Below are 12,408 nucleotides of genomic sequence, written 5' to 3'. Positions count from 1 at the left end.
GTTAAAAAACAAAACAAAACAAAACAAGTGTGACTTCAATACCACTAAAGGGAGAAAATCATAATGTAATAAAAAGCATTTGAGGAGAAAGAGAAGTGATAAGACACATAGAGAAACCATAAAGAACACCAACAGAGATACAGCAGGGATCACACTAAACTTGTGTTTTGATTCAGTGCTTCTCGAATATGAACACCATGAAGGCAGAGTTGGTAATTGGTTGTGTTTATTGCCGAGTCCTGCAATGAATATTGGAAAGAATGAATGGATCGATGTTCTGGGATTTGCTTTTCCAACAATCCTGATCAAAAAAAAAAAAACAAAAAAAACAAAACAGATCTAAATCAAACAAACAACCCACATGTGCTATAATGGTGCATTTGGAAACAAAAGGATGGAAAAATACTTTCCAGAAAAGTGCTGACAAAAAGGTAAATAAACATTGATAATAATTACACCAGATAAGAAAGTTTCAAGGTCAAAGCATTAGATGAAATGAGCAATATTTTATTTGACTTCCTAGCTGGGAAGTGCAAGCCAATCAGCTGACATAAATGATTAGAACCTGTAAGGAGGAATCAGTAAGATGACTAGATACAAAATTAACCCACGAATTAATAGCTATTCTACATACTACAATAATTAGAAAATCAAAAGCACGCAAGATCCACATCACATTCACAAGAAGACCAGGACACTTGATATGCTAAAAATACTTTTATGATAAACCTCACAAGAAATGGGCAAGATTAACAATGGAAAAAAACCCTATAATTTGAGAATGTCACCAAGAATAGAAGACAATAAACCAAAATGCTGAACAAACAGAAGCACTTCCCAAGTGGAATCAGTTGGCGTTGTAAAGATGGCAGTTTTCTTTAAATCTTCAGGTTCAGTGCAATTGAAATTGAAAAGGTCAGAATTTAATAAATGTACTCTGCAGCTAATCTGAGAAAAAAGCATAACATGACTAGGAATGATTTTTAACAACAAATGAGGGGGATGAGCATTTGGCATGGTGGTCAAGCTGCCCCTTCCAGCACCCACATTCCATGTCAGTGGGTTTGAGGCTGGGCTCTGGTTTTGATTCCTGCTCCCGCTAAGGCAGCATCAAGTTGCTGGATCTCTGACACTAACGGCAGACAAAGTGGAGCCTTGAGTTCCTGACTTTGGCCTGGCCCAGTCCAGACCTGGATGTTGCAGACATGGGGAGTGAACTAGGGGATGAAAGATTCTCTCTCTCTTTCTCTTTTTGCTGTTCAGGTATTAAAATGTGGCCCCAAAGTTTAATAATTAAAGCAGTCTGGCATAAGTGCACATGTTGACTTGTAGAATTAGGAAAATAACATAGAGTATCCAGAAAGAGACAAATCGTCATAAAGGAGCTTGGAATAAATATGACATTTTGGCAAGTGGGGAAGTGACGCCCCAAAAAGTATTGGGGAAATTACCTGTGTATTTTTAAAAAATAAGAATTCAACATGGCATAATCACAAAAACAAGTGAATAATATATTAAAATAATATATAAAATAATACACTAAATTTTTTCAAATAGCAAAAATATATTAAAAAGCAAAGTATAAAGTTTTAGCCAGGAGGTCAATGCCATGGCATAGTAGGTTAAGCATCTCTTATGGGTGCTGCCTTGAGTCCTGGCTGCTCCATTTCCAATCCAGTTCCCTCCTTATGGACTGGGAAGGCAGTGGAGGAGGGCACAGTCCTTGGGCCCCTGCATCCATGTGGAAAACCCAGAAGAAGCTCCTGGCTCCTTGCTTGATGTCAGCTCAGCTGATCGGTGACCATTTGGGTAGTAAACCAACAGATGGAAGACCTCTGTCTCTCCCCACCCCCACCTCTGCTTCTCCCCTGGCCCTCTCTGTCTCTCAAAAAAAAAAATCTTAATAAAATCTAAACTACAAATGTTACAATACAGGAAATTTTTTTCTCTCATGCTATAATTTAAAGGCCTTCTTTTATGAGACAACCAAAAAATAAGAAGATAGGATGGATCTGATTACCTGAAATGGAGACGCACACACATACATACAAACACACATACTTCTCTATGGGCAACAATACAAAGCTATAAAGTGCACAAAGAATTAGCAATGTAGGAGAATGTTATATTTAAAGAACTCTTTAACCAAAGCAGAACCCAATAGAAGAATGGACAGTGAATATGAAGAGGCAGTTCATAGAAGAAATACAAGTTAATATACAGTGAAAAAATACTCAACGTTGTTAATAAAAGAGAAATACAAATTAAACCGAAAATACTTACCTGGGAGGGGAGATACTATGATCGTGAGGGTGGTTTTCCCAGGGCGAGGTTTATCCATTGTACCCTGGATGTGCTGACCGCTGTGATTTCCCCAAATGTGAGAAACTCGACTGCATAATTTGTGGTAGTGGGGGACTGCATTCTCACTCTCCTCTGAAAGAAAAAAAAAAAAAAACACTTTAAGCCGAAAATGTGATGTCAAGCTTTACCCATAAGATTGATAAAACTTTAAAAATATGAAAATCTCTCCATAATGGCACATATGTATTGGAAAACTTTTGCCTGTCAACAGCATGAAGATATGACCTATACTTAGAAGGGGTATGGGGAGGTGCTAGCTTCTGTAACTCAGAGTCTAGCTCCCGAGCTTGTGATGGTTGCTTTATCTTTTTTGCTGCAGGAAACTTCATCATAATATTGTTTCTGTTATGGAGCAAAGAAGTTAAGGTAGCTTTGACTATGAACGCGACTGGTTCTTAAGGTAGCTCTGGCTATCACATCCAGCCTGGTAAGATTCAAAGAAGAGAGGATCTTTCGCTTGTGACTTTTTTGGGGACAAGGGAGCCTTTCTACAAGTTATCTGATGTGCACTTCTCTTCATGGTTTAGTAGCACAGAAATGAGTCACAGGCCCATCCCTAAGCCCATGCCTCAGAAGTGCAATGAGCTTTTCTACATCACTAGTGTCAGTCATCACTACCGTTCTATCAAAGGCAGGAGGAGGCTGGTACTCTCCTTTGGTGACAGAAGGGGTTGCTACATGCTGTTGGTGTCTTCAAAGTTTAATAAGTTTTGTTCATCACTCTGAGATATCAAGAATTTGTTCTGCAAAAATACTGGTATTTTTGTTGCCTGGGAGACTTTTACAAGGATATTCCCCTTGAGGATGCTTCTTTTCAAAGTTGACTATCTTCTAAATGTTCATCGCTAGTACAGCGGTAAATTTGTACAATGCAATCAACCATCATTTTCTGAAAATCTCTAAGATATGCAAAAAAAAGGTGTTAGGAAATTACTGCAGGTATGTAATAAACACACTTAGAAATGATGTATTTGCATGCAAATGCATAGAAAAGGAACTCAAAGGATACGTGTCTCATTTCCAATGAGAGTCAGGATCAGGGTTTATAGATGATTTTTTCTCCTCTTTCTTTTTTCTGTATAGTAGTGTATTGTGCCACAAAGACATTGCAATATCTCACATGATTTAAGTCTGGAGGTAGAAAGTGTAGAGTATGTGTGGGTAGCAAGGCCAAGAAGTCATCAGGATTCCAGATGCGCATGATGGCTTTTTCTTCTCAGATTGAAGAGTGTCTCAGATTTTCTCAGTTCATGACACTGTCAGTGCCTCTGGTGTTTTTTTTAAATTATTTATTATTTTTAATTCATTAATTACATTGTATTATGTGACACAGTTTCATAGGTACTTGGGTTCTCCCCACCCCTCCCCAAACCCTCCCACCATGGTGGATTTCTCCACCTTGTTGCATAACCACAGCTCAAGTTCAGTTGAGATTCCCCCATTGCAAGCGTATACCAAACATAGAGTCCAGCATCTTATTGTCCAGTCAAGTTCAACGGCTTCTTAGGTATACCCTCTCTGGTCTGAAGACAGAGCCGGCAGAGTCTGGTGTTTTTTTCTTAATGCCATTGCTAGGCCCCCACCCCCACAAAAAAAAAAAAAACCCAAAATAACAAAAATCAACCAAAAAAAAAAAAACAAAAAAAACTTGTGGTCCAGCGTTGTGGTGTTTGCAAGTTAAGCCATCGCCTGCAGTGACAGTATGGGTGATAATTGGAGTCCTGGCTCTGATTTAACTCCCTGCTGATATGTGTGGAAAAGCAGCAGAGAATGGGTCAAGGGCTTGGCTCTCTGAACCCACAAGGGAGACCCAGCTGAAACTTCTGGCTTTTGGCTTCAGTCTGGCTCAGCTCTGGTTGTTGTGGCCATTTGGGGAGTGAAACAGAGGATGGAAGATCTTTCTGTCTTGCTTCTCCCCGTGTCTCTTTAATTCTGCATTTCAAATTAAATGAAGAAGAAATTACCTGATATACCAAACATTTCTGTTTTTTGAGTAGTTAGGTTCAAACAATTTAGTAAGTTCTAGTGATTTTGTAGTCATATAAAATGCACTCAAATTGAAGGAAAATCTTTTCATTTCATTGATAAATAACTACAGTTACTAACGAGGTGAGTGTGCCTATTGAGTGCTATATAGCTTTTTTTTTTCATTTCTTGCCTTCATTTTTTTTTTTTTATTACATTGCATTATGTGACACAGTTTTATAGGTACTGGGATTCCCCCCACCCCTCTCCAAACCCTCCCCCCATGGTGGATTCCTCCACCTTGCTGCATTGCCACAGTTCAAGTTCAGTTGAGATTCTTTCATTGCAAGCATATACCAAGCATAGAGTCCAGCATCTTATTGTCCAGATAAGTTCAACGGCTTCTTGGGGAGGCCATCTCTGGTCTGAAGGTAGAGCCGGCAGAGTGTCATCCCTATCAATTAAAAGCCCCAACATAACATCAGCAACAATTTATAATGTTATGGAGTTAATTGACATAGTATTGAGTAACCAATATGTCAAAAAATATATAGCTTCTTATACCTTACTCTTTCTTTCCTATTTCGTATTGATTTTTTCCACAGTGCTTTTTTGTTTTAAGTCACATCAATTGCTAAAATTGTACCATCTTAAAGATATTATTGAGGAAAGAGATTGTAGTGTAATCTAGTATTTAGGTTATGAATTCTCTGGATCTAGTGCTTTGCGTGATGTTTGACAGATGTTGACGTTCATTGTTTTTACAAACTTTCCCTTGAAGAGTTGCCCCAGGTTGCGAGTTCACTGTAGCACTTGAAAGGTGCCTTTGCCTGTAATCTGGGAACTGCAGCATTGCTATCCTGTGATTGCAAGACGATTGTTTCAGCTCCAAGCATAACTCTCAGAACAGCAACACTCATGCAGGAAGAAGTAGACTTTCTCATGAGGTCCTTTATTTAAGTTTATTGAAATACAACTTTATACAGTGAAATTAGATAATTTGATTATGAATTCTGTTTTGGCAAATGCATGCATCTGTATAAATGTCATTGCAATCAAGAGATAGGACATTATCCTCACTCCAGAATATTCCTCAAGCTAAATCCTAGTCGGTGCCTCATCCCAAGCTCCAAGCAGCCACTGATCTGACTTCTGCCACTATAGATTAAATTCCTCTCTTCTGTATCTCCATAGAATGAGAACACACAGGATGGATTCTGAGGTCCTGTGTGGTGATTTTGAGATTCACTCGTAGAGTGCTGCACGTATCAACAGTTCACTGCTTTTGGTTGCTGTGTAATCTGTTGTTGTAATGTACTAGCTGGTAGGCATTTGGATTGTTGCCAGTTTGCGCCTTCTGTGGGTGGGGCTACCCTGGATACTCAGGAGGAAGTCTATGTTTATTTATCTTTTCACTTCTGTTAAATTAGTTCTTTCTCCCTTCTTTTGTAAAAAGAACAAAATTAATTCCAAAGGCCCCAGCAACAGGCTTTAGATGCCCAATCCTGGGTCATATTCACATTTCCAATTAGTAAGAAGGAGAATGGCATGATATGGGAGCAATCCCTCAACATCTTTGGGCTTTAGAGGCTGGGGTCCTTCCAGGAGTTCCCTCCTCAAAAGAAATTAAAATCTTGCAAGTACAAGGAAAAAAGGAGGAATAATTTCTGGGTGTGTGGATGCAAGTGTCTGCCTCTTCATTTTATCCATGAGTATTTTTCCTACAGAGTGTAAGTAGCATTATTTATATTTCACAGTAAGAGTCTCCTCTGACATGAAGGTGCTTAATTGAGTAGATCCTGTTGCTAACATAATTCAGCAGCAGGCCCAGAAATAAGCTGAGAAGACTGTGTAAAGGAGCTCAAGGAACATTGTGGGGTGAAGAAAGTGTTCTGTCCATTAACTGTAGTGATGATTACAGATGTATACATTTGTCGAGATTCACCTAACTCATAAACAAAATAGGTGATATATATATATATATGTGTATATATATATATATATATATATATATATATATATATATATATAACCCTTGATAGAGAGTTGCCTTGGGGAACATGGTATGAGGGCACAAGTGTCATATGGAGAGAACTTTACCAACTGGCTGCCAGATGCGGGCCTGCCCTGGGCTGAGGCACAGCTGCTATGCCCGACAATAATTCAGACATGGGAGGCAAGAGCCATCTGGCACAGAAACTTGGCAGTGCCTGCAAAGACAAGTTAACTCATGTGTGAGGTTATTATTATTATGGGTTAGCATGAACAGAGTCCTGGCACCAGCAGCTGGGGGAGCTGCTTCCCTCCCTTCAGGTCTGCACCTGCGTTGCAGCGCAGGGCAGCGGGCCCTGGAGCCCTCTGCATGTAGCACCTCCCTCCAGTCAGGGCTGATGTGCTTGGATTCACCTGCGGGCCCTTTCAATTCCATGCTCACGTAGCCGTTCTCTCCGCTTCTCAGTGCTGTGTCCTCCGCATTCTGTCCCTGTGACTCTGCTCCTTTACTTGCTAAGCTTCCTGAGTGTGGGAAATCAGGCTTCATACATTTTGCTCTCCATCTGTGCTCCAGGATTCTTACATTGGACAAATGGGTTCATTTTGCAATGAGGCATTGCACCAAAAAAAAAAAAAAAAGGACTGGAGGGGAGTCTTGTGAAAGAAGCATTTCTGCCTTCCACTGCACCTGTCCCCAGATATCTCTCAATGGGTAACTTTGGAAGAGGACCACAGCAAATCCATCTTCAGTGCACAGTTCAGTTTGTAGACCTTGCTCCAAAATACACTGTTGACCTAATTCTTTATTCACCACGAAGAGTCATAAAATGTTAGATAAGAGATAAACAATTGGCAGGTAAGAAACCCAGAGATGTGAAGGACTTGCTCAAGATCACATCACTAGTTGGTGGCAGGGTAGAACAGTTAGTTGTAGCTCACCAGTTCCTGCAAAGACTTAAGCTGGTTTTCAAGGATAACACAAACACTAGATTAGCAGCGTTACAACCAGGAACAAAAGCAGCAGAGAAAATTACTCCAAATGGAGCTGAGAGTGAAATCAAACCAGAAATGCAGTAGACAAAAAAAAAAAAAAAAAAAAAAAAAAGTATCTTCAACAGGCTAATCATTAACTGAGCTCTAAGCATCTTTACATGTGTATGTCAGAAGGAAAGGGAAACCTGGTCAAACTCAAAATCTATGTGTATGAAGCAAAAGCCCAAAGCAGTGGCTCACAGAAGTGCAGTCATTGGTGATATGAGTGCTGGGCAGGCATCACCCACAAAGGAGTTCTGTGTGTAACAAGGGTCATCAACAGTATTCCAGTGGAATACACAAAAACATCCCTGAATGTGGAGTTGGTAACTGATGGCAGCACAGCAAAGCTTTTCCCGAAAAAAGCACTGTACGTGGGTGGTAAGGAGAACTAAGACTCAAATCCAGGATTACCATAAAGGGGATAAAAACAAAAACAAACAAACAAACAAACAAAAAACTTTGCCAAATTAAGATGTGAAAGAATTTAGCTCAGAATTCTGTGATGTCAGGAGTACAATAATAATTACTTGTTCTGAATTATGACCCAGGGGCCACTATAGACCCCAAAGTATTTTCTGAATTATCTGAGAGGAAGTTTTTTTTTTAAAACTTCAGTCTGGTTTGGTATTAATTTAGTACTTAATTAGTCACTGTCATCTGTGCTTCTTCAGGTAGGTTGTCATTTTTTTTTTTTTCCGGAGGCCGTGGTCCACAAGCGGGAAAGGTGCCATTTTCATGAACACATGTAGTGTGAATCCTTGAAGACTGCATGAGAGTGAACAGCTGGATCTTGGAATCCTTTGTGAATTTCTACTATTTCTACCACTGGTACTGCTTTCTAAGCATGCGCTATCCCTTTATTCCAGTCCCTTAAATTCCAATGGCACATTTGACACTGGCTGGAAATAGTAAATAAGGCTTAGGAGAGCAAGAGGAAAGTGAGCAGAGTAACTTGAAACTATAGAATCTAGTTTACAGCCACTACTAACCTCAACATCAATAAGTGTTCACATAGTAATGTGAGGGTTAAGAGCCAAACTCTGGAGCCAGCCTGCCTGGCTTCAAACCCCAACTCTATCATGTGTGAGCTGTTTAATATTAGGAAGGTCACTAAACCTCTCTCTGCTTTGTGCTCCTCATCAGGAAAAATTTAATAGTGTAATTGTGTCACAGAAGTGTTGTGAGGGTTAAATGCTTAAACTCAGTCTTCAGTGGTCTTCACTGTATTTCAGTGTTTTTAAATTGTTTTGGTTTAAACATTCTTTAAAAAATTATTTATTGGGACTGGCACAGTAGCACAGCAAGCTAAACTTCCATCCTGAAATGCTGTTATCCCTTATGGGTACCAGATCATGTCCCGGCTGCTTTATTTCTCATCCAGCTCCCTGATTATGGCCTGGAAAAGCAGCAGAGGGTGGCTCAAGTTCTTGGGCCCCTGCATGCACGTGCAGGAAGAAGCTCCTGACTTCAGATAAGCTCAGCTGTGGTCATTGCGGCCATTTGGGGAATGAACCTATGAGTGGAAAATGTTCTCTTTCTGTCTCTCCTTCTTTCTGTGAAGTCTTTCAAGTAAAAATAAATAAATCTTTTAAAATTATTTATTTGAAAGAGAGTAAGTGAGTGAGTGATCTCATCTGCTGGGAGGCAGAAACTCAATCCAGCTGTCTTGTGTGGTAACAGTGGTCCAACTACTCGGGCCATCACCTACTGTCACCAGAGAGTCCACATCTGTGGGCAGCTGGAGCTGGGAGCAGAACTGGATCTCAAGCTGAGACACTCCCATGTGGAAAGTAGGTGTTCTAAGCAGAGACTTAACATCTGTGTTAAATGTCTGTCCTGTTCTTTGTAGTCTTCAAATTTATTGGAAACCTTAAAGAAATTTTGTTTATGCAAATTGCATCTATGTATATATAATGTTAAAATTTAAATACAGGGCCCGGCGGCGTGGCCTAACGGCCAAAGTCCTCGCCTTGAAAGCCCCGGGATCCCATATGGGCGCTGGTTCTAATCCCGGCAGCTCCACTTCCCATCCAGCTCCCTGCTTGTGGCCTGGGAAAGCAGTCGAGGACGGCCCAATGCCTTGGGACCCTGCACCCACGTGGGAGACCTGGAAGAGGTTCCAGGTTCCCGGCATCGGATTGGCGCACACTGGCCCGTTGCGGCTCACTTGGGGAGTGAATCATCGGATGGAAGATCTTCCTCTCTGTCTCTCCTCCTCTCTGTATATCTGGCTTTCCAATAATAATAAAATCTTTAAAAAAAAAATTTAAACACAAATTTAAAAAATTAATTAACTAACTTTAAGATAACAAACCGATGCATATTAACAAAATAATGATTATTATGAATCATAATTTCAGAACAAAACATTTTATGAGAAAGGGACATGGTTTATTACTTTTGTAAATTTTTTAACGCTTGGTTTGATAGGAGATAATTGAATTCTTATAATTGCTCCTCTAAATTGTTACAATATGTTGTTTTGATTTAAGCAGATGAAGAAAATGTAGTATGATTCTGATATGTCCTTGGAAAAAGGAAGAATATTTCACAAGTTTTAGTATAATTGTGGCTCATAAACATGACCCACTTTGAGGTCTTCTGTATGGAAACTGTAAGTGGTAGTTTCCTAAAGGTTAGTTACAATGTGAATTTGGAACCACATCAATGAGCTGTGCGTCTTCTGTTATTAAATCCCCTGGGCTGGCAGGCAGCAGGTCACCAAGTCCTCCATGGCTGATCCAGACAAGTGGAGCTCTGAGGTTTTGGAATCTGCCTGATTCAGCTCTGTTTCAGGTGTTTGTGGAGTTGACTGGCTGATGAATATTCCCTTCTGTATCTTTTTGTATGTCTGCCTCTCTCCGGCTCTTCCTTTTAAGTAAAAAATGAAGATAAATAAAAACAACCCTGAATCCATTGGTCTGTTTTACACTTTGATGAATGATTTGCCCATGCATAAGCTTGTTACATTATCCATTGGACACTTAGATTAGCTACATTTTGAAACATTTCCATTTGTTAAGATCACCACCAATCTGTTTTTCTATTATTATTATTATTATCATCATTTTATGATACAGTTCCATAAGCTCTGGGATGTCCCCTAACCTCTCTGCAAATCATCCAGCCCCCACTGTGTTTTCCCATATCATTACAACAGCATAGTTCCTTATAAATAGTTGTAAGTCCATCATTGTGGACTTGGACCACGACAGAGTCCAGCATCCTATTGTCAAGACGCATCCAACAGTTTTACTAGGAGTCCATCCTCAATCCAGAGGTAGAGATACACACTGCACAGTATCCTCACATCTGGACAGGTCAGTCTGCACTGCACAGTCACTATAAATTCTGCCAAGTGAAAAGCCGCAAAACAAAATCAACAATAGGAAGAAAAACAGAAATTTAAAATGCTCTGATGTTAAACAAATTGCTACTGGATATGATAGTCTCCATTACACAGGTACTATAAATCCCCTTAAATGAGAAGCCACAAAACAAAATCAACCATAGGAAAAGAAAACTAGAAACTTACAATGCCGTGAGGTTAAATAATATGCTACGGAATAACTAATATGTCGCTGAAGAAATGAAAAAGAAAATCAAGAACCTTCTTGAAGAAAATGATGCTACTGTATGATCTATGAATCACTGAAGAATTTAATGAGAAAAGTGTTTTTGAAGAAATAAAACTAAAAACAAAAACATCAAAATACGTGAGATATAGTTTCCACGGATCTTTGTTGGCACGATCTATCTCCTATAGGCTACAAATAAATGGGTTTTGTGCTTTTAATCCAGTCTATAATCTATGATGATTGATGAGTTTAAGCTATTTACATTCAGGGTTAGTGTAAGTAGGTGGTAATTTGGTCCTGTCATTTATCAATGGGTTGTTCATTGATTTAGTCTTCTGTTATTATTTTACTGAGATGTTCTTCACATTTGCCTTTGGTTTTGGTGGGTGCTATTCCTCTTCTCTCTCAAGAGAACATCTTTAAGTATCCTTTGTAGGGCAGGTTTGGAAGTGGCATATTCTTTTAACTTTTCTTTGCTGTGGAAGAATTTTATTTCATTTTCAAAGACAAACGAAAGCTTTTTGGGTACATTATCCTGGGCTGACAGTTTTTTTTTTCTTTTAGAATCTGGAATATGCCTCTCCATTCTTTTCTTGCCCATAAAGTTTCCTGTGAGAGATCAGCTGTGAATTTAATTGGCATTCCTTTATATGTCAATTGATCTTTTTCACGAGCACATTTAAGGATCTTTTCCTTATGTTCAATTGACAAGAGCTTGATTATCATGTGTCGTGGTGAGGAATGCTTTTGGTCAACCCTGTTGGGAGTTCTGTGTCCCTCCTGGATGTTGTTTTCCAATTCTTTCTCCAGATTAGAGAATTTTTCCTTTATTATTTCATTAAATGCATTTTAAACCCAGCTTCTCTTTCTGTACTTTCTGTGACTCCCATAACTCTTACATTTGGTCTTTTAATAATGTGTTTCAGTTCTTGAATACTTTTTTTAGCTTGACCCAGCTCTGCTTCCAGCTTTTTGATTGTTTCTCCATTGTGACAAGAAATATCTTCCAGTTCTGAGTTTCTTTTTTCTGACTCCTTCGTTCTATTATGAGACTTTCCACTTTCAATTTGTTCTATTGTGTCCTTCATTTCCAATAATTCAGCTTGATTTTGTTTCAGTGTTGCTGTTTCCTGTGTGAAGAATTCTTTAAATTCCTGCATGTGTTTCTTTGAATTCTGCATGTTGTTGACAAGAAGTTTTATAACAGTGTTTTGAATTCTGTATCCATATTTTCTTGATGTATTTCTCAGTTAACTCTGAGATTGGCAAAGGCTTTTGCTCCTTTGCAGGGGAGTCTTCAGTAATATTCATTGTGCCTCTGTCTCTCCTTTTGTTCATGGTCATTGTACTTCTGGTTATCAGATTCTCCTTGGGGCAGGTTTCTAAGATATATCACCCACAGGTCTACAGTTCAATATTACTTATTGTGGTTGGTACATGATTCTTTGTTTGCAGTCACTTGTGCTACTCCCTC

The 12,408-nt window shown here is 39.3% G+C and overlaps 1 non-coding gene across 1 annotated transcript; it reads left to right on the top strand.

The window, feature by feature from the left end:
• Positions 1-2,275: 2,275 nt before the first annotated feature.
• On the top strand, positions 2,276-2,439 carry LOC131481611 (U1 spliceosomal RNA). Its single transcript, XR_009246444.1, has one exon. It is a non-coding gene; the product is annotated as a U1 spliceosomal RNA (small nuclear RNA).
• The last annotated feature ends 9,969 nt before the right edge of the window (positions 2,440-12,408 follow it).

Source organism: Ochotona princeps, chromosome 12 (genome assembly GCF_030435755.1).
Source record: "Ochotona princeps isolate mOchPri1 chromosome 12, mOchPri1.hap1, whole genome shotgun sequence".
In the NCBI taxonomy this organism is placed as follows: Eukaryota; Metazoa; Chordata; class Mammalia; order Lagomorpha; family Ochotonidae; genus Ochotona; species Ochotona princeps.
This window is presented reverse-complemented; position numbering and strand designations above follow the sequence as displayed.